Source organism: Salmo trutta, chromosome 29 (genome assembly GCF_901001165.1).
Source record: "Salmo trutta chromosome 29, fSalTru1.1, whole genome shotgun sequence".
NCBI lineage: Eukaryota > Metazoa > Chordata > Actinopteri > Salmoniformes > Salmonidae > Salmo > Salmo trutta.
The window spans coordinates 27051231-27075941 of NC_042985.1; the positions used below are offsets into that span (position 1 = coordinate 27051231).

General features: G+C 44.7%; 2 protein-coding genes across 2 annotated transcripts in view; both read left to right on the forward strand.

The window, feature by feature from the left end:
• Positions 1-24711, forward strand: part of LOC115167263 (trichohyalin-like) — a 150683-nt gene that overhangs the window by 41790 nt on the left and 84182 nt on the right. The window lies entirely within an intron of this gene.
• The window catches only part of LOC115167264 (putative leucine-rich repeat-containing protein DDB_G0290503), a 34540-nt gene that overhangs the window by 1382 nt on the left and 8447 nt on the right, over positions 1-24711 (forward strand). The window lies entirely within an intron of this gene.

The window sequence follows — 24711 nt, forward strand, 5'->3', positions numbered from 1 at the left end:
CAGGGTCTGCGGCATGGAGGCAGGCAGCAGTGCCCATGGTAGACATTCCTCACCGCAGTGGCTGCCAGCCGGCTTGATGAGAGCTGGAGGAAAATGGTGTGTTAGAGGAGGAGGGGGGTGGGGGGGTTGGCACAAAAACAGGCACCAGCTTCACACCCTCCCCTCCCCACAGAACAGCTTGCCGCTTTTGTTTTGTCTTGTTTTCCCCCGCTTTGTTTTGTTTGTAATCTTTCCCGTTCCTTTCATTTCGTCCGTCGCGCTAATTAACAGAGCAAACTTTTGTTGTTCTAATTAGTCATTTGAAGCACTTGATGGTCTTTGTTTTGCACTTGGCTTTCTTTATCTTTGCCAAGCGACCCGCGACGGATGCCCGATCGTGTTGATTTGCTCTTGATCGTTGTGTACCATCTCTCGCCCCCTTACATTTTTCCGCGACAGATGCCACCGCGTTCCCGCTGGTACACCTCTCGAAGATTGTGGGTACCGAATCACCGCGCTCCTCGGGCATCCTCAGAAGCGGTGACTTTCCCGCAAATCCGTAAACGCCACCTTCCAGATGAAAAAGACATGGTGCCTTTTCATCGCCTGTGTTATCCTAGGGTGCGCCGCGACTGTCGATGAGCAGGTTGGCATGGCGTACGCTGCCTGGTTGGCTGGCTGGCTGGTTGCCTGGCACAGGGGGTTGTGCTTGAGAAGGGAGAGCAAGAGAGCGAGAGAGAGAGAGGCGCTTCTTTTTGTCCCACCCCTCAGTCGTCTCTAGGACAACACCACAATCTGCAAGTTTCTCTGTGTTGGTTGTTCTCAAATTTCCACTTCCCCCACCAGTCCCTTGTGGCAGAGCCCATTTCCTTCATCTCCCCTGGTCCCTGGCTCATTCGCCATCCCCCTGGCATCCTGCGCTGTGGGCCACCTATCGTCTTTTGTTTTTTGTTTTCAAACCGATACCTCCTCCCCCCACTCCTTGCCACCATGCTATGCCAAGCGCTCCATCCCAACCCCCAAGGTGTCCCCGGAAATTCCTCCAGGTGCGCCGCTCTTCTCTTCCCATCGTCTGAAGGCTCCTTTCTTCTGTAAACCGGGGCAGCAGATGTTCTCCTCTTCTCCTCTGCGGTGGCGTTGACTTGACGTTGAGCCTTGTCTCCAGAACCCTATCCGCATCCGCACTCAAACTTCTACTATTTGTAAAACACCCACCCTCCCCCCAAAAAGTCCCACCCCTGGCGTGGCACTAGCTGCCAAATCAGGCGGAGGTCCTTCTGTCTCCCTGTCTACATCTAGCCGCCTACCCCCGAGAGCGAACACGAGTCCGCCCTGGCGCTACCACTGAATGGATGGCACTGTGCCAGCTTCTCTCTGCCATCATCTGCATTCGCTGCTTGTTTCTCTCACTCGCCCGCCCCCTCTCTTCTGTCTCTCCCTCTCTTACCCTCCCCTCGTTCTCCTCTTTTAGCCCCCCACCCCCCCGAGCCCCCCTTTTGTTCTATAGACTTGACATTAATTAACATACGGGTTAATTGACTCTAAAAGCTGATGAATTGCTCTTTACATCTCCCATAGGCTGGCTAGCTGTGTGTCGCGCCCTGCGCCCGCGCCCCCTTCTGCGTGGCACCGCCTGTACCTCTACCTTGCCCTAGCTAGCCTCCACGTTGGCTGGCGCTAGTAGAGGAACAGAGAGATAGCCAGCCCTGCAGCCAGCAGCTCTGGTGTAATGTAGTGTTATAGACGTGAGTGAGCAGTGCCCCTACCCCACTGTACGCTGGGAAGGATCTCAGGCTGCTTATTGGACTATAGCTGATCGCAGTTGACGTTTTGCTGTCTGATCCCACCGCAGGATGTTGCAATGGCATTTTGTTATAAATAATCAAAGTCCTCCTGCAACCACCTCCCACCCATTTTTCTATCTACCCTTCTCCTCCCCTTTTCACCCTCCCTCTCTCTCTCTCCACCCTCTCCGTCCCTCTCTCTCTTTCTGTCTCTAAACTAAACACACTTTCACACCAGCAGAGACCAACTCTCCTGTCCTGTCTTGCCTTTCCACTCTTTTCTATGACCATCTGTTTAGCTTTTTCCCATTTTTTTATGAACTTCGAGGATTAAATGGATGACGAATCAAAGTTGTAAATAAATTGCCATGTTTTTGGTCGTTTTTCTAATAGCGCTCCTTATGTACCTTGCGGTAATTATCTTTTCTCTCTTGTCATTAGCGGTTTCGGGGAGCCTCGCTGAGAATTAGCCTGAATTAGCTACATCTGTCATATTTGATTAGGTAATTATCTTGGCCACACCGTTTTCTGTCTTTTATTTTTTTCTGGTCGTTCCGAACGGAGCTGATGAGGTTAAAAACAAGAGACAGAGCAGGTTTTAATTATTAAATAATATGCCCCCCTCCCTCTGAAAGGGGTCTGCCAAGTGCCGTTAATTAGCCAGGCTGCTGCTCGCATTAATAGTCAAGGTAGAACAGACTCATTAAGACACAGCAACACTCAGACACACACACACACACACACACACACACACACACACACACACAGCCAGGTTACCAGGTGCCTCAGGATAGAGGCTAGCTGTAATCTATAATTTCCCTCTCTCTCCCTGCCTGTGTTTAGATATGATATGTGTCTGGTCGTAAGCTGTTTAATTGCTGATGTTCTTAGTGTTGACTCTTTTCCCTGCGATCTCCCTGTTCTGTTTTTTGGTGGGGTGGCGAGATCCCTCGCAGCGGCTCCGTCTGGCGCTGGCGTTTTGGGGAGGCTGCGATAGGATGGTGAGACGGTGCGCTGGCACACCACTCCACATGGCTGAAACACGCTATTCTCTCCTCTTTCACACCCTTTCGTTTTTTTTCCATTATTAAATAAAAAGGAGCATGAGGCAACTGAGGCAACAAGAGGAATCCATTATGCAAATGCTCTGTTATTTGCATAATGTCTTACGCCAGGAATATGCAAATGAAGCGTATAATTTATGAGCGCCTGCGTCTGTCTCAGTGTTCCCATAACTTACAAAGAGGATCATTTTTGTTCTACACCCTCTCTTCTCCCCTCCTCTCCAGGCTGGCACAGACACACACAGTCTCACACACACCATACCCATACAAAACAAGCACACACTCTATCCTCACAAAAGGGTTGGTGGCTGTGTGTACCATGGCTGGGTGGGAAACAACTTGTCTGGCAGACTGATGGGGGATAAGGAGGCAGGCTAAGGAAGGGAAGGGGAGGGTTGGTGTGATGGAAGACATGGTGAGAGGGGCACATAAACCCCCTTTACAAAGGAACAGTAGCAGAAGCACATTTTCTATTATAAATTAAGGGACACTAATGCGGGGCCGGGTGCTGGGGAGCCCCTGTGCTTTTTGACTTTTGTTTTGTCTTTGCGAGAGAATATGGTCCAGCCTCTTCTGGCTTTTCTTTGATGCCCGCTTTTGGAGTTGAGATTTCTGCCCGTCACAGGAGCTGGTAGCTAATCCTCATCTGGAGGGTTTCCTCAGGAGTCAGTCTGAAGAAGGCAGAACAGCGCTGGCCGGGATGGAGAGGAGAGGAGAGAAGAGGGAGAGAGAGGCTGCATCTGAAGGCTTGTGTGTGGGCTCCCCTCCACACAGCCTCCAGTACCCGAGGCTGCAACATGTCAACCCAGCCCAGCCAAGTCCTCCTCACCTCAGCGCTGCTACAACCCGGACCAGAACTAGGAGAAAACTAGGAGGCATCCATGTTGTCTGATCCGAACCCAACAGTTTTTTGTTTTATTTGAGCCTTTTCCTCCTCAAGCTTCTGTCTCTGTTTTTTTCCTCACCCCGGGTTATTGTAATCACCAGCCTGTTTTGCATACTTGATCTGTGGCTAATGTCTGAGGTGACAATACCACATTGTTGAAGAGACAGAAAGCCACAGACGACATGCGTTGGAGAAAAACACGTCCATTTCTGCATTACAGTGTAGTGTGGAGTTGGGCGGAGAGAGACAAACTTTGGACGGTTGCGCTGGTTTTGAGAAAGACATTCCTCTTCAGGGCCTCCAGACCTCTTTTTGTTTTCTCCTTCATCTTTTTCTGTCCTCGTCTTCTTGCTGGCGACTTGGTGGCTTTTCCTCTCTTTGTATGTGTCCCACACACGGATGGATGGATGGATGGATGGCGGCTGGGGAGGCTGTGTGTATGTGTGCCAGGACAGAACCCCCCCCGTCACACACAGGACCAGTGTGCCCGCCTCCCACTGAGCCCAGGGGCATCTGCTGCCTACTCCTCTCTGCTTTCCTGGTAGCAGCTAAGCATTTTATAGTTCAGAGATGGTGCGGGCACCACAGTGTGTGTGTGTGTGTGTGTGTGTGTGTGTGTGTGTGTGTGTGTGTCTCTGTGCCTCTGTGTCTCTGTGTGTCTGTGTTTGTCTGTGAGTGTGTGATGGCTTTCTGGTATACAGCTCAAATACACACTCACACAGGGTGTGTCACCTTGACTCCAGGCAGTGCAGGATTCTCTATTGCAGTGATCAGATCTCAGTATGGCAAAGGACAGAAGACTCTTCCGTGGGAATATTGGCTTTGCTTCTCTGTATCCGTGCTGTGTGTGCCCATGGCTTGGACTGTCACTCGCTAGGCTATACTGTACTTACAGCCTTCGGATCCTGCTACAGCCACTGTTAATTAGAGCGCCGTGATCATTATCCGTATCCATTTAATTCATCGCTGCTCTCAATTGTCGTTTCTGATTCACATTCATTTGTTTTGTGTATATTGGCGCAGTGTAATTGGACAGATTTTTTGTGTGTACGTATGTGTTTTTTTTGCAATCGCAATTATATCAGGAATTAGCGTTCTGCTGGTTTAATTATGCCGCTCAGACCTTTCATTATTCACATGCATGACAATGAGCTTCTCGATGAAATGTTGAATATTCACACCAACGCACATGTTCTGAATATCAGCTGCAGGTCATCAAGAGCAATGTATAACAAATGGAATTTGCAATGTTTGTTTTTTTCATTACATTTCCCAAGTGTTCATGAAGTTAAATCGCAAAGTGCAATTGAGACTATAATTGACAATGCAAACTAGTCATTGGCTAAATTAGCAATGTCAAATATAACTAGGTCTGTATTTTTTTTTATCCGTTTCCCACTCATTTTCTCTAACGAGACCAGCAATTGTTAATTCACAGTTTAGTTGCCCTGTTTTTTAAATCTGTGACAGAGTCACATTGCTCATTATTTTATGTGGCACATTACTTTCACCTGGCCCCTGTCAGTGAAATTGTTGCTCTTGTTTTTATTTGTGTGTTAAACTGAAGTGAGGAGCTATTCTGGCATAAGTGGGAAAGGAGATTTAAAGCCCTGAAAATACCTCCACACTTCTTGTGCTCTCATCAAACAGGAATAGAATTTCATTTCATTCTCTGAAAAAGCCAAAGAAAAGCAATTTAAAATTTGATTTAACTTTGGTTTGAAGTTCTATTGGAGGTCTGCACAGGACAGCTGAGCGGCCTGCCATTGCCACTTGTATATATCCACAGACTGAAATTAAAAACTCAGGGCATTTGGGAAAGCAAAGAAAACTGCATTTAAAGGGAAATGGGAGAGAGACAGAAACGGAAAGACATGACATTGGGCTTTCAAAAGGATACTTTGTTTCGGAAATAGGCCCACCTTTGCTTTAGATTCAAACTGTGTGTTTGGAGGTCTTGATCACCAAGTTTCTCAACTATTTCATAAGCACACTTGATACGAATAACAATGCACGAACGGACCAACGAGACCCAAATTAATGGATGATCGCAGTTTGCTTATGTTTTGTGCTTGCAAGTATATTAAAATGTATGTAGTTCTGTCCTTGAGCTGTTGTCTATTAATGTTCTGTATTATGTCATGTTTCTGTTGCAAAAGCAACAGAGTAGCTTTTGCAACAGAACTTGTCCCAATTGGTGTTTTTAAATCATTGATGAAGGATTTTGAGGCTGATTCCCTGACCTGTCAATGTTTTTAATTTGCTGTTTTAGGATTTTGTTATACTCCTGTGAATTCTATGTTTTTTTTACTGCCTGTAGTTTTTCATGTTGTCTGTCTGTAATTGTGTAATGACTTGTGTAATAACTTGGTGCTGCCTATCTTGGCCAGGATGCTCTTGAAAAAGAGATTTGAAATCTCAATGAGCCCTTCCTGGTTAAATAAAGGTTAAATAAAATAAAAAAAATAAGTATACAAATAAAATCCTAAACTCTAGTAACTGCATAATACAAACAGCATATGTTTACTTTGGCTAGTTGAATAGACACTTCCTGCTGAAACCCTGAAATAGTTTCGGGCTGTAATTCTATCCCAAACAATGTAGGAGAAAATATCACAGTATCCTAACTAGCAGTATTGTGATGCAGAATATCAATGTATACAACATGTAGACTCCCACAATTCCAAAAAGGAGTAGGCCTAATTAACTGAATGGTTCAGTGGTGTTCATCATGTTTTCAAGTTACTTACGTGCACAATGTTGTATCAAAGAGGTGTGTTAGAAAAAATAAATGACCAAAGCATTATTTACCACGATGGCTTATGTTTTCCTTGTGATATGGGTGTGTCTTTGAGCACTTTGCCAGTACACAGACACATAAATTGCCTCTTCTGGTGACTCATTTCAGCAGGATGACATTATATGTCAGTCTCAATACCTCTTTCATAGTGTTGACTATGCAAGAGGTTGTAGTTAGTGTTTCTTTAGCGGGGCTCAGTGTCTGCACTACTGCAGTAGCGGCAGTTTAAATGAACATGCTAATGAATATATGAATATAGCTCCTCGTAAGATGAGTAGAGCCATTGAGCACTTCAGATGGGCTCAATAGAGTGTTATGCCATCAGTTCATTTGTTGAGTTAATTAGATTTCTCTTCAGTATAGAAGCCATGTTATTCGATCCCCTCAGTCAGTCAGCATTGTATCTCTGGCCTCTAGTTATGTGAATGGAACAATAATGAGTGTCTTGGCTACAAGTGGGTGTTCAGGCCGGTGATGCTCTTTGTTAAGGTCTCTGATGAATGTTTGAACTCTGTGTTGGAGACATACATGAGTTTCAAGAGCTTAATATAAGTATAAATGCATGACATAGACTGATCAGGTGAAAGCTATGATTGATGTCACTTGTTAAATCCACTTCAGTCAGTGTAGATGAAGGGGAGGAGACAGGTTAAAGAAGGATTTTTAAGTCTTGAGACAATTGAGACATGGAGTGTGTATGTGTGCCATTCAGAGGGTGAATGGGAAAGTCAAAATATTTAAGTGCCTTTGAACGGGGTATGGTAGTAGGAGCCAGGCGCACCGGTTTGTGTCAAGAACTGCAATGCTGCTGGGTTTTTCACACTCAAAAGTTTATTGTGTGTATCAAGAATGGTCCACCACCCAAAGGACATCGAGCCAACTTGACACAACTGGGGGAATCCCTGTGGAATGCTTTTGACAACTTGTAGAGCAATGCCCCAACGTGTTCTGAGGGCAAGAGGGGAGGGTGCAACTCAATATTAGGAAGTTGTTCCTAGTATTTGGTATAGCCAGTGTATATTTCGTTGTGTAAGAGCTCAGTCTCTCAGCAGACATAAACAGAATGTTCTCTTCTCCCTGTCACATTTTCAATCTCCGTTCTGCTCTTCCTATGACTGTCTTGTTTCTGAACTTCTCCTTCAATGTTGTTTCCTTAAGAATACGCCATAATACATTTCCCCTGTGATTGTGAATAAGTGGTTGACTTACTGAACACTTTGTAGGGTGGAATTAGCCTTCCATTTTAGCAATCACCATTTTGTATTTCTTTGAAAACAGAAGTAACATTGGTTCTATTTTAAAACGCCTGTACTCACATACCTGGTACAATGTAATTACATAGGCTATTCCCTTATAGTTATTTCATAATAGATATGTAATGTCAAGTGTTGCATGGTGAGTGTTCAACAAGGATAAACCTGTCTCAAGAAATGGGGAAAAGAGACAGGCGCTGGGTGATTGAAGGGAAAATGGAGACGCTGTTGGAAGAGACACTCCAGTGTGGATCTCTTTTAATGGAGGCGTATGAATGGGAAATGCGGCTAGATTGCTGCCCTATTGAAAAGCCCCTTCACATTCATTGCGCCCTTTGACACTGAGGTACGTATCAGATGCCGAGCGTTTATTTCAACACAACATGTTCTCTCATAAAAGTGGCAATCTTGCTCTAGCGGCATGAAGGTTTTAGCGCACTGAGTAACAGCACCTGAAATCACACAGACACAAATGGGCCCAGTCCAGTCCATGAATGATGGAGGCAGTCCAAGTAAAAGCACACGGCACAAAGACAGCCAGGCTGCACTCTCTCTCTCTAATTATATAAGTTCCCTTCCTCCATTCCTGGTAAACAACCACCACTCTCATCTGCTGTATAGAACTCTTCTTGATGTTGAATACAATAGTCTTTGCTCTTGTATCATGGTGGGATCATCCAGATCCATTCCATGTCCATGGGTACATTGTGTTTCAGTGGTCCTAGCCTGGTTTATAGAGTTAATATAAATGCCTGGCTAGGAACCAGCCAGACTACCATTAACCTGAGCAGCACTGTGTGTGGAGGCCTGTGGAACAGCAGCCATGTGTTCCAGTATGGGCTTCACTGTGACTCTTTAGTCTGGCCTTGCCCAGCCCTGATAAAGCCCACACTTATCACACATGATTGATTTGTTTACCTATTTGAGGCCGGCCCACTCATCATGTGTCATGTGTCTTATCCCTGACTGATGTGTTCTCGTTCTCTCTCCTTCCCCACCACTCTCCCGCTCCCTATCTCTCTCTCTCTCTCTTTTGCACACAAACTGTATGAGTTGACTTTATATTTATATACATGTGTATGTATAAACCATCACTGTAAAACGACAATACCCGGTCATCATTCTTCCAGCCACCTGGATGCTTGATGTAGGAGGTTGATATGCTGATAGAATCCGAGGCCTTGGCGAGTTCCATTTTTCTTTTGAAGCAGCCAGTCAGACACTCTTAGTCATTGTACTTGATAAGGGCACTGTGTGCATGGTGCGACTAGGCCGGGCAAAGGACTCCTACAGGTCCCCGGTTAACATGGTAAACAAAAGCCCAGAGTGAATATCCCACCCCACCTCATTCAGCTCTGTCGTAGGGCCTGCTGCTGTGAATGGATGAGGTTAGAGAGTGGTGGCTGTACTATGCATCAACCCTTCCTCTTAGCCAGGAACCTAGCAAAGCTCCATCTGCTTTTTCAAGGTTTAAGGACACTTATTATTTACAGGCAAGGGAAAACTGTTTTTGTATTGAGTTTTCCATTGGCATTTATCACCCCATGTTATCATGATTGATATTTTTTATAATCTCAAAGTCAGTTTTTCTCTAAAACTATCCAATACCTTTTCAACGTCTATCTGAATCTCATCAGTTATCAGGGACATAATTCAGGTAGAATACTGAATTTAACAAATGTTTCTATTTCTAAACCATTTTTAGATTAGGTCCACTCAACAAAGTTATGTTTTCAACGAAATTCACGCAAGTGGGCTGGGGAGGAGCATGGGACGGAAGCAGTCTTTCCCCAATGAAAGCAGTGTGCAGCCAAGCCTGATATCAAGCAATAATTTAACATTTACATTTAGTCATTTAGCAGACGCTCTTATCCAGAGCGACTTACAGTAGTGAATGCATACATTTCATACAATTTCATACATTTTTTTTTCCTGTGCTGTAAATCAATTTATAACATTTTTGACATGCGTTTCTCTGGATATTTTCGTTGTTATTCTGTCTCTCACTGTTCAAATAAACCTACCATTAAAATTATAGGCTGATCCTTTCTTTGTCAGTGGGCAAACGTACAAAATCAGCAAGGGATCAAATACTTTTTCCCCCCGCTGTATGTGTGCCATTAAGAGGTGAATTGGAAAGCAAAAGATGAATATCCCTTTGAGCATGGTGTAGTTATTAATTACACTTTGGAGGGTGTATCAATGCACCCAGTCATTACAAAGATGCAGGCGTCCTTCCTAACTCAGTTGCTGGAGAGGAAGGAAACTGCTCAGGGATTTCATCATGAGTTCGATGGTGATTTTTAAACAGTTAGAGTTTAATGGTTGTGATATGAGAACACTGAGGATGGATCAATGACATTGTAGTTACTCCACAGAGTGAAAAGGAAGCCTGTACAGAATAAAAATATTCCAAAACATGCATCCTGTTTGCAACAAGACACTTAAGTAATACTGGAAAAAAATCGGGCAAAGAAATGACCTTTTTGTCATGAATACAAAGCATTATGTTTGGGGCAATCCAATACAATACATCACTGAGTACCACTCTCATATTTTCAAGCTTGGTGGTGGCTGCATCATCTTATGTGTATGCTTGTAATCGTTAAGGACTAGAGAGTTTTTTTAAAGATAAAAATAAATTAAATAGAGCTAAGCACAGACAAAATCCTAGATGAAAACCTTGTTCGGACACTGGGAGACAAATTCACCTTTCAGCAGGACAATAGCCTAAAACACAAGGCCAAATCTACACAGAAGTTGCTTACCAAGATGAGATTGGATGTTCCTGAGTGGCCTAGTTACCGTTTTGACTTAACTCGGCTTGAAAATCTATGGCAAGACTTGAAAATGGCTGTCTAGCAATGATCATCAATCAACTTAACAGAGCTTGAAGAATTTTAAAAAGAATAATGGGCAAATATTGTATAATCCTGGGGCCCCATTTATTAATATTGCGTAAAAACTATTCTAAAATACTACTTACGAACGGAATTGATATTTATCACACAATCCTACAAGCGTCATACGCACACCGTTAGGAGATAACCCTTGATAAATACCAGTTGTTCTCAGCCTCCGTGCTTGTGCACAACATTGGCTATTTGCATCTCAAAACACCCCTATTTAACCATATGTGGTCAAAATCAACCCTTTAAAGCCTGTGGGGATTATACAACGCTGTACCATGAAATACAACGGCGTAATCAAAAAAAGCTATGAAAAAAAGCAATTCTGAGACTGAAATAGAGGTGCTAGTGTCAGAGGTTGACACTGATCGAGAGTTTGGCTCACTCAAGTGTGGCTTGACCAGTAAAAATGTAAAACATAGCTACAAAGACAGGACCATTAGGACAATACAAGTTGCTTTAGCAATGGCAAATATACTTCAAATGAGTAGGCAACACTCACCAATAAGCCATCCATGCGAACAGTCAAAACTGTTTGCTGCTCTGGCACCCCAATGGTGGAACAAGCTCCCTCACAACGCCAGGACAGCGGAGTCAATCACCACCTTCCGGAGACACCTGAAACCCCACCTCTTTAAGGAATACCTGGGATAGGATAAAGTAATCCTTCTAACCCCCCCCTTAAAAGATTTAGATGCACTATTGTAAAGTGGTTGTTCCACTGGATATCATAAGGTGAATGCATCAATTTGTAAGTCGCTCTGGATAAGAGCGTCTGCTAAATGACTTAAATGTAATGTAATGTAATGAAATTATGTTACAGTTCGTTTTGCTCATGATTGCAGCCAAAACATTGGCTCATCAAGGGAACTGAGGTGCCGATTGGCAAGCTCCCACTGAAAAAACCCGAGGGTGGATAGCACTTGTGGCTTCCCTGTGGCCCAGTTGGTAGAGCATGGTGTTTGCAACGCCAACATGGTGTTTGCAACGCCAGGGTTGTGGGTTCGATTCCCACGGGGGGCCAGTACAAAGAAAAAAAAATTATGCATTCACTACTGTAAGTTGCTCTGGATAAGAGTGTCTGCTAAATGACTGTAAATGTACTTGGATGTACAACGGAATGGCATGTGTTTCCCTTTTCTAAACCAGGTCTTAAATCTTCCCAAATATCCTATATGATCGGTTTTGGGGAAAGATGTCTAATGAGCCAATCTGTACTCTCTGCAAAAAAGTCCCACCTGTCCCTAAAAACGCACTCTCTGCAAAATGCAGCATGTGCCAAATCTTCCAACAGAGCAAGGTCAGCCATCTCTCATTCCATTTCCCATTTCCCATTGTCTTTTATAGTATTTCAACAATTGTTTCACATTTGCCTCTAATTGAACAAATTACTGTACTTTATATGGAATATTATTGTAACAAATGCACTGATGTGGTCATATACAGTTGAAGTCGGAAGTTTACATACACCTTAGCCAAATACATTTAAACTCAGTTTTTCACAATTCCTGACATTTAATCCCAGTAAGAATTCCCTGTTTAAGGTCAGTTAGGATCACCACTTTATTTTAAGAATGTGAAATGTCAGAATAATAGTGGAGAGATGTCACGATTGTCGTCTTCGTCTTCCGACGATATAACGAAATCGTCGTCTGAAAATGTAGACCAATACGCAGCAGGTACGTGTATGCTCATTTTGACTTTTATTTAAATTATCCAAAAGAGCACTCCAAAACAACAAAACACGAAAACGAACGAACAACTAAACAGTCTGGCAAAGCCTAGGGCTGAACACAGAACAATCACCCACAAAACACAAACACAAACACACCCTCATTTATGAGACTCTCAATCAAAGGCAGATAGACAACACCTGCCTTCAACTGAGAGCCCCAATCAACCAAACATAGAAACACACACACTAGATTCCACATAGAACTACCTAGACATAAACCAAAACCCGGACATACTAAATCAAACACCCTTTACACAAACACACCACCCCGAACCACATAAAACAAATACCCTCTGTCACGCCCTGACCAAACTACAAAACAATTAACCTTATATACTGGCCAGGACGTGACAGTACCCCCCCCTTAAAGGTGCTACCCCAGAAGCACCTTAACACAAAAAAATATAAATACCCCCAAACAATACCCAAAAGAAAAATCCCCCCTTTCTAAAGGGAGGGAAGGGAGGGTGGCTGCCGTCAACGACGGCACTGTGCTACACCCCCCCTCCCCAACCCACCTATATTGGAGGCGGCTCCGGCTCAGGCCGTTCCAGGCTGTCTGGGCAGTCTGGCAGCTCGGGCAGGTCAGGGCAGTCTGGCAACTCGGGACGGTCAGGGCAGTCTGGCAACTCGGGACGGTCAGGGCAGTCTGGCCACTCCGGCAGGTCAGGGCAGTCTGGCCACTCCGGCAGGTCAGGGCAGTCTGGCCACTCCGGCAGGTCAGGGCAGTCTGGCCACTCCGGCAGGTCAGGGCAGTCTGGCCACTCCGGCAGGTCAGGGCAGTCTGGCCACTCTGGCAGTTCAGGGCAGTCTGGCCACTCCGGCAGTTCAGCGCAGTCTGGCCACTCCGGCAGTTCAGCGCAGTCTGGCCACTCCGGCAGTTCAGCGCAGTCTGGCCACTCCGGCAGTTCAGCGCAGTCTGGCCACTCCGGCAGTTCAGCGCAGTCTGGCCACTCCGGCAGTTCAGCGCAGTCTGGCCACTCCGGCAGTTCAGCGCAGTCTGGCCAGGTCTGGCCCCCGGCAGTTCAGCGCAGTCTGGCCACTCCGGCGACTGTTGACTGGCGGGCAGCTCCGACGACTGTTGACTGGCGGGCAGCTCCGACGACTGTTGACTGGCGGGCAGCTCCGACGACTGTTGACTGGCGGGCAGCTCCGACGACTGTTGACTGGCGGGCAGCTCCGACGACTGTTGACTGGCGGGCAGCTCCGACGACTGTAGACTGACGAGGCTGGGTTTACGCACTTGCCGTTTAGTGCGGGGAGCGGGAACAGGACGAGTCGGACTGGGTGGACGCACTTCCGGGTCCGCACGAGAGACAGGAGCTGGAAACCCAGGGCTATGGAGGCGCACAGCCGGTCTAGATCTTACCTCCTGCACAACCCGCCTTGGCTCGATGGAACTAGTAGCCCTGCACGAGCGGAGTGCTCGTACAGGGCAGACTGGGCTGTGCAGGGGCTTGATGGTAGCCGTGCGTAGAGCGGGAGTTGGGTAGCCTGGTCCTCGGAGGCGTACCGGCGACCAGATGCGCTGCGCAGGCATCCTCCTACCAGGCTGGATGCCCGCTCTAGCACGGCACCTGCGAGGGGCTGGAATAACTCGCACCGGACTGTGCGTGCGTATGGGTGAGATAGTGCGCTCCTCAACGAAACATAACGCTCTCCACCCCATACGCTCCTCCATATATCCACGGGTAGCTGGCTTCCGGCTCTTCTTACGCCTAGCCAAACTACCCGTGTGCCCCCCCAAAAAAATTTATTGGGGGTGCCTCTCGTGCATCTCCTTCAGCGCGTCCACTCTGGCCTCGTACCACCGCCTCTCTGCCTTGGCTGCTTCTATTTCCCACTGCGGGCGGCGATACTCCCCAGCCTGATGCCAAGGTCCGGCCCCGTTCAGAACTTCCTCCCAAGTCCACTTCTCCCGCCAGTCCAACTCGAACGCCGTCTGCTCCTTCCTCTGCTGCTTGGTCCTTTTGAGGTGGGTGATTCTGTCACGATTGTCGTCTTCGTCTTCCGACGATATAACGAAATCGTCGTCTGAAAATGTAGACCAATACGCAGCAGGTACGTGTATGCTCATTTTGACTTTTATTTAAATTATCCAAAAGAGCACTCCAAAACAACAAAACACGAAAACGAACGAACAACTAAACAGTCTGGCAAAGCCTAGGGCTGAACACAGAACAATCACCCACAAAACACAAACACACCCTCATTTATGAGACTCTCAATCAAAGGCAGATAGACAACACCTGCCTTCAACTGAGAGCCCCAATCAACCAAACATAGAAACACACACACTAGATTCCACATAGAACTACCTAGACATAAACCAAAACCCGGACATACTAAATCAAACACCCTTTACACAAACACACCACCCCGAACCACATAAAACAAATACCCTCTGTCACGCCCTGACCAAACTACAAAACAATTAACCTTATATACTGGCCAGGACGTGACAAGAGAATTATTTATTTCAGCTTTTATTTCTTTCATTACATTTCCAGTGGGTCCGAAGTTTACATACACTCAATTAGTATTTGGTAGCATTGCCTTTAAATTGTTTAACTTGGGTCAAACATATTGGGTAGCCTTCCACAAGCTTCCCACAATAAATTGGGTGAATTTTGGCCCATTTCTCCTGACAGAGTTGGTGTAACTGAGTCAGGTTTCTAGGCCTCCTTGCTCGCGCATGCTTTTTCAGTTCTGCCCACAAATTTTCTATGGGATTGAGGTCAGGGCTTTCTGATGACCACTCCAATACCTTGACTTTGTTGTCCTTAAGCCGTTTTGCCACAACTTTGGAAGTATGCTTGGGGTCATTGTCCAGTCGGAAGACCCATTTGCGACCAAGCTTTAACTTCCTGACTGATGTCTTGAGATGTTGCTTCAATATATCCACATCATTTTCCTTCCTCATGATGTCATCTATTTTGTGAAGTGCACCAGTCCCTTCTGCAGCAAAGCACCCCCACAACATGATGCTGCCACCCCTGTGCATCACGGTTGGGATAGTGTTCTTTGGCTTGCAAGCCTCCCCCCTTTTCCTCCAAACATAACAATGGTCATTATGGCCAAACAGTTCTATTTATGTTTCATCAGACCAGAGGACACTTCTCCAAAAAGTACGATCTTTGTCCCCATGTGCAGTTGCAAACCGTAGTCTGGCTTATTTATGGTGGTTTTGGAGCAGTGGCTTCTTCCTTGCTGAGCGGCCTTTCATGTTATGTCGATATAGGACTCGTTTTACTGTGGATATAGATACTTTTGTACCCGTTTCCTCCAGCATCTTCACAAGGTCCTTTGCTGTTGTTCTGGGATTGATTTGCACTTTTTGCACCAAAGTATGTTCATCTCTAGGAGACAGAACACGTCTCCTTCCTGAGCGGTATGACGGCTGCATGGTCCCATGGTGTTTATACTTGCGTACTATTGTTTGTACAGATGAACGTGGTACCTTGCACCCAAGGATGAACCAGACTTGTGGAGGTCTACAATTGTTTTTCTGAGGTCTTGGCTGATTTCTTTTGATTTTCCCATGATGTCAAGCAAAGAGGCACTGAGTTTGAAGGTAGGCCTTGAAATACATCCACAGGTACACCTCCAATTGACTCAAATGATGTCAATTATCCTATCAGAAGCTTCTAAAGCCATGACATCATTTTCTGGAATTTTCCAAGTTATTTAAAGGCACAGTCAACTTAGTGTATGTAAACTTCTGACCCACTGGAATTGTGATACAGTGAGTTATAAGTTAAATAATCTGTCTGTAAACAATTGTTGAAAAAATGTATTGTGTCATGCACAAAGTAGATGTCCTAACCGACTTGCCAAAACTATAGTTTGTTAACAAGAAATTTATGGAGTGGTTGAAAAACTAGTTTTAATGACTCCAACCTAAATGTATGTAAACTTTCCGAGTTCAACTGTGTGATAGGCCTAAAGCCTGTCAAGATATGTTGCGTGCATTCACATTTGAAATACAATGAAATAGAAAAATTATTTCATTATTAATGTTAAAATGTAAAAAAAATTAACATGCAGTATATTTTCCCCATTCACTATGTTACGCTTGACAACAGTTCACTTATTACAGAATTTGGCACTGTGCGTACGCATAGTCATTGCTGTACATTTACGCACACTCTCAAGCGTTCATATTGGAAATGATCCCACGCATGGTTTACGTACAGATTTGTGCCTACAAATGATTGATAAATGAGGCCCCAGGTGTGCAAGGCTCTTAGAGACTTAATCCAAAAGACTCACAGCTGTAATCAATAAATTAGCAAACATTTCTAAAAATACATTTTCACTTTGTCATTGTGGGGTATTGTGTGCAGATGGGTGAGAAACAGATATATTGAATCCATTTTGAATTCAAGCTGTAACACGACAAAATGTGGATTAAGTCATGGGGTATGAATACTTTCTGAAGGCACTGTATTCTTGTCATATTCACCAGTCAACTCCATTACATTCAAAAGTTACTTCAACTTCAACCAGTGAATGCTAGAAATGTCTAGCTATGTTAGCTATTCTACCTGTTTGTTGTAATGAGTGCTAGCATGCTAACAGCACACCCTGCACACGAAAATGCATATTTTTAAGGGGTATGCAGTAGATTGATAATGCTATCACTAAAGTATGTTGTATCAGACATTTCAAACAACATTCCCAGCTAATGAGAAAACATGGTATTTAATTTAAGAGAATGAACAAGATTTAACAAGGCAACTTTGGGGCTAATTTGAATGGGCGCCAACGGCAGATTTTGTGGGATGTTTACATCCGTACCCCAGTACGACCAAAGTGGTCGCAGTGAACGTCACTCCGTGAGGGATTATAGGATCCCCAAAGATTTTGACTATAAATGCTGGTTGATAATCTGATTTTGTCTGCGCTGTGTAGGTTTATTGCTAGCATATGATATGCTAACTGAGGGTGAAATTGTTTGTAGCTACACTCCTGATTCTGATTGCATAAACAACTTTTTACAGATTTACTTTATTTTCAACTATTTTTCAACTTGAATTTGTGTTTACAGTGGAGAAATGGCAGACCGTTACAAGGATGTGCAGACACACCTCCCTACCCAGGATGCTATACTTCAGCATCTCAAAGAGGCCTGTCTATCTCAGGAAGCCCAGGTTAAACTAAGTATCCTGCACCTCCACTCAGCTCCATTCACTGTTTGAAAAAACAGAGGAACTGGCCATTACTGCAAGGAGTGGTAGACTACTGACTCCTACTAGTTGTGTATTATGGAGACAGAGTTAATGCCCACTATTCATGCAGTCAGATTGACCGAAGAAAGGCCAATGATATTTTCCACCAAATTTGACATAGATGTACCCCATCTCTCATTGTGTGTGTGGTTGTGTGTGTGTGTGTGTGTGTGTGTTTGTGTGTGTGTGTGTGTGTTTGGGTCTTATCCTTGACTGCATTGGACCCCTCTCGGAGCAGAGTACATATCCCAGACCACCCACACTCTCACGCTTGACGAACCAGAGACAAGTGCCAGGGGGTGAACGCTTGACGAACCAGAGACAAGTGCCAGGGGGTGAACACGTCCACTGGCTGCATTTTGCATGCACCACCTACCTGAGTAGAGTGGTTGGATACCCACACACACACATCTCTAATGAGTGTGGGCCTGAAACACACACCATCCCTGGGGGAGCCCGGCACTCTGTTATGTTAACTATTGCATGCAATCCCCACTAAAGTAGTGTAAGCAGAAAGTTGAATTATTCACACTGAGTAATTAAGAGTGTCTTGTACTTCCTCCATAATTCATTGGCGTTAAAGGCCTGGTGTGTTTTTGTGTGGTAAACAGAGCTGGCATATGATGTGGCGAGAGATGAGGCAACATGACGGTTGTGCCCAGAATGGCCATGTTCTCTCATTTAGCCTGCGGGCAGCTAGGGTGACAGAGGGTGGTGTGGGAGGAGGGGGTGGTGGTTAGGGTTAGTGCGCTTCACCTGGTCCGGTAACTTACCCCTCCCCCACCTCTGTCCTAACTCCCACCCCTATGGCCATGTCATGAGAGGACCTATGCTATAACTAGGTCACCATCTGAATTTAAAACAGATTAAATTTAGTTTTTTTCCCTCACTGGCCTACACACAATACCCCATAATGTCAAAGTGGAAGTATGTTTTTTGAAATTTAAAAACATTTATCAAAAATGAAAATCTGAAATATCTTGAGTCAAAAAGTTGTCTACCCCTTTGTTATGGCAAGCATAAATAAATTCAGGAGTAAAAATGTGCTTAACAAGTCACATAAGTTGCATGGACTCACTCTGTGTTCAATAATAGTGTTTAACATTATTTTTGAATGACTAACTAGGTCACCATCTGAATTTCTGTACCCCACATATACAAGTTCAAATTCAATACAACACATTACTGAGTACCACTCTGCATATTTTCAAGCATAGTGGTGGCTGTGTCATGTTATGGGTATGCTTGTAATCATTAAAGACTGGAGAGTTTTTCAGGATAAATAAATACATGGAATGGAGCACAGCAAAATCCTAGAGGAAAACTTGGTTCAGTCTGTTTTCCACCAGACGCTGGGAGATTAAGTCACCTTTCAGCAGGACAGTAACCTAAAATGGCCAAATCTACAATGTAGTGGCTTACCAAGAAGACCGTGAATGTTCCTGATGGGCCAAGTTACAGTTTTGACCTAAATCTTAAGTCTACTTAAATCTACTTGAAAACGGCAAGACCTGAAAATGGTTGTCTACCAATGGTCAATAACCAATTTGACAGAACTTGAAGAATTTTTAAAAGATTAATAGGCAAATGTTGCACAATCCAGGTGTGGAAAGCTCTTACCCAGAAAGACTCATTGCTGTAATCACTGTCAAAGGTGCTTCTACAAAGTTTTGACTCAGGGTATCAGGTATGAAGGTAAGACCCAGATGCAGACACTTCGAATGAACAATGGTTTAATAATCCAATAGGGGCAGACAATAGACATGTCAAGGCAGGCAGGGGTCAGTAAACCAGAGGTGGGGCAATGGTACCGGACGGCAGGCAGACTCAGGGTCAGGCAGGCGGATTCAGAGTCAGGACAGGCAAGGGTCAAAACTAGGAGGGCGAGAAAAAGAGAGACTTGGAAAAGCATGAGCTGAGAACAAAAACGCTGGTTGAAAACTGGCAAAAGACAAACAGAGAACACAGGTATAAATACACAGGGGATAATGGGGAAGATGGGCGACACCTGAAGGAGTGTGGGGACAATCACAAAGAAAGGTGAAACAGATCTGGGTGTGACACAGGGGTGTGAATGCTTATGTAAATGAGATATTTCTGTATTTCATTTTCAATACATTTAGAAACATTTCTAAAAACATGTTTTCACTTTGTCATTATGTGGTATTGTCTGTAAAAAACAGCTAAATAACACAACAACATGTGGAATAAGTCAAGGGGTATGAATATTTTCTGAAGGCACTGTATTATGTTGAGTACATTCTCTGAACATAATGCCAATATAATGTTCTGAGAAGGTTACAAGCCAACTATGCATTATTTCCATTGTACAACGTATCGAATAGACTTCAGTTAGATGATACATGAGCCTGTTTTATTCGATTAGACAAGGCAGAGAAATATTCATATAAATGATCCTCATCTTCATATTCCATAACTTCTAGTGATTAGACCATGATGGTGTTTGTTATAGAATTTGCAAAAGGGTCCTGGTAATTTGGATAAAAGTCTTAATTGGCATGTGATAGATTGACTGGGCTCAGAGTTTAGACGGAAGGCGGCAGACGATTGCAAGGCTTCAGAGAGACTATTGATTGTGCGTACTTAAAAATGCTCCCACCCAAACTAAGAGGAGGGCTTAAAAGTGCAAGGCAAATTAGTCACGACTTGTCAATCATTTACACTAAGATGTATGCCGAGGGATTCGCTGCTTCAACCCCAGACTGCTCCTTTTAATGGAAAAGAGAAAAGGCTGAATTCAGAGGAATCTTTATAGATCTGTCTTTTTACTACAACCCCCTCCGTTCAGAGACAAATGGGATTAGCTCAACTAATGGAACTTCTGTATCTGAGCTCTATGTCATCAGGCTCTAAGTGGTTATTGGACCAGAATGAAGTAAGGGACATTCTGTGTTGTGAGATTCTTCAACCGTACAACACACATACCAACACGTACACATACCGGGTAATATGCTCGGCTGTGGCTAGAGCTAGTGAGAAACTGCCCTTTTGGAGAAAGCTCAGATAACTATCAGTAACAGTAAATTAATGCACACACACATTTGTACATTTCTCTGTGTAACTGCTTATGTCTACTGGAGAGACGAGCAGAGAGCTGCAGTACGTGGGAGCTCTCAGCGCTCTGATTCCATCTGTCAGGTTCCTGAACCTCCGGCCCACTCCAGCCCACCAGGCCGACCCCTCCCCACACAGCCCACTGCTCTATACAACACAAGAAGTCATCCCAGAGCCGTTTAAAAGGTCAGCAGGACTACACTACAGCCTGCCTTGACATTTGATTGGGAGAGGTAAATATCTTCGAGTGGTTGAGATGGGCTGAGTCCTCGTGCACTGCTTCAAAGAGCAATGTGAATGGGAGATACTCTGGGTTGCTTCCTCCCGGTGAACTCCTATTCACTGGGTCTTCTTTTAACAGGGCTTTACTGAAGCTGTATAGACCTTTTGGGTTGTTATTAGTCTCACTACACACTACCATTCATTGTCTCTGACAGCATCCTGTTTTGATATGCAGATATATGCTGGCCGGTCAAATTGCTAGTTATGTTTATGTGGAGGTGGACAACCTTGAGAGGTTTGTGTGTACGTGCGTTTGTGCGAATAGTTGAAATTATTCATCTGGTGTGGGTGTGTATTGTGTTGTGGCCTCAACAAGGACAGGAGGGCACCGTGGTGGGTCATCTGGGCCCTGCCGCCTGCCAGTCCCTTCCCCTCCTTCCCCCCTCCGCCTCTCCAGCCCGCTCCCTCTGGCCACCGCCTTGTGTGCAGCGTGCTCTGGCGGCTAAAGGCGCTCGTTAAAGGCCATAACTTATCTCACGTTTGAAGCTAATGGGAGGAATACTGGCCGCAGTGAAAAAGAAATGACATTTCTCCCCCCCTCTCCCTGCCCTCCTAACCTGCAGCGTAATATAGCAGCGGTGAGGGTATGCATTACAGATCTGAGGCCTTAGAATTTATCTGTGCTGCACTACGCTGACTGATGCATTTGAAAATAATGTACTGGAGCCAGAGCATAACAGGGACCCCGTAACTAATGGACAGCTCTCGCCCCGTGGCCGGCACTGTATATCATTCAGCTGTACTACCTCATCAAGCCCCGGCCCTGCACACAGTGCAATATATCCCCTCCCCCTCCGCCCTTCCTTCTTTCTCTCTTTTTAATTCTCATTCTCTCTCATGATGCCCTCTTACTAATTAATACATAAGCCTACCTTCATAATGTGCTGTCGTTGCTCTCTGTGAACGAGGAACCGTATTAATCGTTGAGATTGATGCACCAAAGTCTACTCTGAAAGCCGTCATTGTGTTTCCTTCATAATAACTGAGATGTTTTGAGGCCTAGTTACTGAGTCATTTTACTTTGACCAATCAGATATCAGAGCATAAGACACTGTATCTGCGACATTAAAACAAGTTTCACATTTTTGTCATCTGCATTAGTTCAGTGAAATGCCTTTCTTGTTTGCTCTTTCCCGACAATGCGATAATCAATATCAGCAGTACTATAATCTTTTAAAATAAAAAAGTGAAGTAGAACAAAAACACACAAGAAATATAAATAAGAGGCCACAAGAAAGTAAGTAAGCTATATACAGGGTCGGTTCCAGGGTCAGTGCCAATACCATATTTACAATGTGCAGGGATCCTGGAGTGGTAGGTTTAGATATGTATAGGGGTAAGGTGACTAGGCAACAGGATATATGATAAATGTACAGTGGCAAGGGTTGTTCTTTATAATGGTTGAATATGTAAAAACATTTGAAAGATTGGTGGAGTGGGTCAGATCAGAGTAGATAAACAGGTTGAATATGCAGGTTGAATCACTTTTCAACCATAATATAACTGCTTGATCATTTATCTTTTAGGCCCCCTATTTCCTCTCACTTGTTTCATCTCCCTTTTCACAGCTCATTTTTATTTAATGGTGTTTATGTTTAATAGCTGTATCAGACAGTAGTCGCTCACTGCCCTTTTCCAGACAAATCAAGGTATAGAAAGAGGGAAAGGCCAAATGAATTCCATCCAGCGAGAGGTCAGAGAGACAGACAGAGAGTGCATAGCAATGCCGGACCCCCGGGACGACCATAAAGAGTTTCAGTATATTTTTTTAAAGAAAACACCCTGACAAAATGAGGATGTCTGCTTTGAAATGCATTAATAATCAGTAGTGGACTGTTTTGTTCTAGGATATGAAATAGGATTGAAATTCCCTAGTCTTGGGGAGGGCAGGACTGGGCGAGAGAGGGGGGTAGTGGTGGGGAGTTGAGGGCCTTAGAGAGAGTTAAAGAAAGGCAGAGGGTGGAATAAGAAGTGTGTTGGTGTGAGCGAAGTTGAGGAGGCCTCTTCCTTCCTGCTCTCCTTCCGTCTTGCTTTCCGTCCAGGTGCACAGGGCAGGGGGAAGAGAAGCCAGGAAGAGGCTCTCATTATTTCTGGTTTCCGGTTTCTCTTAATGGAATGCTCTGGATGGTAGTGGGTGTTTGAACCCTCAGCGTGTTTCCCATGTTCCTCTCTCCGTGATAACGCCTGTTCTCTAACAAAGATGCCTCTGACTCACTCTTAGGAAGAGAGGAGGAAAATGAGGAATATTTGAACAGTTATGGCCTATCTTAGAGCATGATGAAAAAGACTTGAAAGCTTTGTCTTTCTCTCCCCTTCTATCCTAATCGTAAATTCATAGAATAACTAATGAAATGAAACCTGTAGGAAGTATGCCATTGTATGCCATTTTGGTGTTGTGCTGATTTTATAATACAGTAGAATCCTTAAGTGGAGGAAATCTCTATTATTAAAGTGTAACATAATTATAATACTTTGTAATTGGAAAATGCATTGCGGTGTATAATAAAAGACTGTGTGGTGGTCAAGTGCAGTCTCAAGCAGATTCTCCTCCTCTGATGATGTATGAAGGTCAGACGTCAGCATTCCCGCTGCCTAATCTCTCTGTATAAACATATAGGCAACGGCTCTGGGCTGTTTCCATACTGAAGACCTGGCCCACTGTCTACCACAGGGGAAATACCTGTTTGTCATCACAAATACATAATTCACTTAAATTCATTTTAGTAACTCGGCTGTAACCTTGGTAAGGTATTACTCATTAGATTATCCTTATTGGATTGTTAATTTGGTTTCGATCCTAATCAATGCATTTTTATTCACTTTCATTCCATTTTGGCACATCTTCAAGTGTTATGATCCAGATATCTGTAGGACTAGTACTTTATATGGAGATGGCCCGAGGTCCCTATAGTTGGTTGGATTGACTGAGTGATTGATGTAAATAATAGATTGGCTCTTCCATCCTCCAGTAGTTGTGAGGATCCAGGGAGAGAGCTCCAGGGCTTGGCCATGTGTTGATGTCACTGAGAGGCAGGCAGGCAGGACACCCGGACAGACTGGGATTTCATTGTGACTGAGCATGTGCGGCTGGCTGGTGGTTTCAGTGTTGTGACAGGCCAGGCTGAGGCAGGCGGGTGGCCCGCCCAGGGGAAGCGGTCGATCAGGTCGGTCAGACCTATTTTCTGACTGACTTCCTCTGTGAGGGGGAGATGGGCCGTGTGAGGTGGCACTGACCAGGACAGAGAAGGTGACCCTGGGGAGGGAGTATAGGTACTGTAGGCAGAGCAGCAGGTCAGAACTGAGTCACTGACCAGTCAGTCCACCTAGAGGGAGATAGAGCTTCTAGTAAGCCCATCGTCACTCTGTGTTTGACTCTGTCTGGACACAGGCCTGGTTCTGTTTCAACCCCACACTGAAACCTCTTCAGCAGCAGCCCAATGGTTGAACTTCAGTTAGTATGGCTCTAAAGCACTCTTCACTGGGCTGGCAACCTGGCACTCTCACTAAGCAAACAGTAGATGGGCTCTGCTCTACTCTTCTCTTCCCTGCCTGAATAGTCTTCTCTCATGGCAGTGTGATCCAGCCAGCCAGGTCCACCTAAAGCGCTGTAATGGCTGTATGTGAAAAGGGTTTGCTGGGAATGGTTTTAAACGGTGGAGAGCTCTGAAGAGGCCGACGGTCGGAAAGATATCACCTAACAGCCTGCCGTTAAA